General features: G+C 36.3%; 1 pseudogene; it reads right to left on the reverse strand.

Moving 5' to 3' along the window:
- Positions 1 to 654: 654 nt before the first annotated feature.
- Positions 655 to 1,593, reverse strand: LOC143655083 (olfactory receptor 4F3/4F16/4F29-like; annotated as a pseudogene).
- Between the last annotated feature and the right edge of the window lie 235 nt (positions 1,594 to 1,828).

The raw sequence follows: 1,828 nt of genomic DNA on the forward strand, positions 1-1,828 counted from the left end.
AGTGGAACTTGAAATTTTTGAAGTCTTGAATAAGAACTTACAAAAAGTAAGGTTGAACTTCTATGAATCTCTGTTGAATGGCATGTTTACTAATCGTTCTTATAAATACAAGTGAAAAAGTATTGACCATTCAATCTAATGGAATATTAAAGGACATGGAACATAGGTCCAAAACTGTAATATAAGGGGCCCAAGTAAGATCAAAGAGAAAAGCAATATTTGGATTTAACATCACCAAAAAAGAGACATAACAATTCTTTTAATAGCCCTAAAATCTTGAACAAATTTATGGCAAGTTAAAAGAGACAATAGATGTATATATTTCTATCTTGTATCCATTTATTGAACCAAACATTTCCTTATATGACCCACGCTGTGTCAATGAACAGATTCAGTTTTGAAACGTAGGACACGAAAAAATCACCAAAGTAATGTCACCTGAAAGAAAAGTAATTGGCATTCTCCTGGAGGTACATTTCATTGCACCACTTGCTTCCTTAAACCATAAGCAGCAAAAATCACATCCGTTAATATTTTAAGAGAACCAAGCTATTATCATCTAATATACTTTACTAAATGTTACTAAAGTATCTTGGAAAATCAAAGTATTGAAATAATATAAAGAAGTAATAAAGAGAACCCGTACTTTTTAATTTAAGAAATCTTTCCACAAATAATAAGCTGGATGTATACTCTTCTCATTGCCATCTTCATGTCTTTGTTCCTGAATGTATAGATGACTGAATTCAGAAAAGGGGTCAGAACTGCAGTGAAAACAACAAGTAATTTGTCTGCATGTGAAGTGGGATGAGGCCAGGTATAAACAAAGATACAAGGGCCAAAGAACAAAATCTACCATAATGTGAGATGACAAAGTAGAGAGGGCCTTTTTAACCCCTCTGTAGAGTGTTTTCGAACTGTAACCAGGATAAAAACGTAGGAGATGACCAAAATGATGAATGATCCCAGAAATATAAACCCACTGTTGACTGTGACCATGAATTCTAGTCCATAGGTGTCTAAGCAGGCAAGTTTGATGAACCGAGGAAGGTCACAATAAAAACTATCCAACACATTAGGGCCACAGAATGGCAATTTTATAACAAAACTCAGTTGAGTCCCACAGTGGATCAAGCCAATTATCCATGCAGCAACCAGAAGGAAAATGCACATTTTTTGGCTCATGATAGTCAAAAGTAGTGGAGAGGCTTACATATGGCAATATATCTGTCAAAGGCCATGGCTATGAGCAACACCATCTCCACACTACCGATGGTGTGCATGAAGAAGATCTGAGTGACGCAGGCTCCAAAGGAGATGACTTTACACTTTCTGAACAAGTCATAAATCATCTTGGGAGAAATGACAGAAGAAATACTTAGGTCAATGAAAGAGAGATTAGCCAACAAAAAAGTGCATCAGGGAGTGTAAATGAGGATCAGAAGCTACTGTGAGCACAATAAGAGAGTTTGTCATCATGCTTGCCACATAAAACATGGAGGAGTACACAAAGAGAAGAAGTTGGATCTCCCAGGTATTGGAGAGTCCCAAGAACACAAACTCTGACACCATGGAGTTATTTGCTTCATCCATTGAGTTTTCAGCTGTAGTGCCTCCAATATTACAACACAAAAGAAACTGAAGTACGAATGGTAATACTATTCTACAATTATTATGATTGATTATTCAAGGATATGCACACTGCAAAATTATATGTCCTCTCAATTCAGACTCAGGTCCTTATGTCCGTTAAAAAATGAATTTTCCCCAGGGATACCTAACTAACCTGAGTTACTTCTACGTGTAGTATTCTTACCACCATGGTCTC

This window comes from Tamandua tetradactyla, chromosome 14 (assembly GCF_023851605.1).
Source record: "Tamandua tetradactyla isolate mTamTet1 chromosome 14, mTamTet1.pri, whole genome shotgun sequence".
Taxonomy (NCBI): domain Eukaryota; kingdom Metazoa; phylum Chordata; class Mammalia; order Pilosa; family Myrmecophagidae; genus Tamandua; species Tamandua tetradactyla.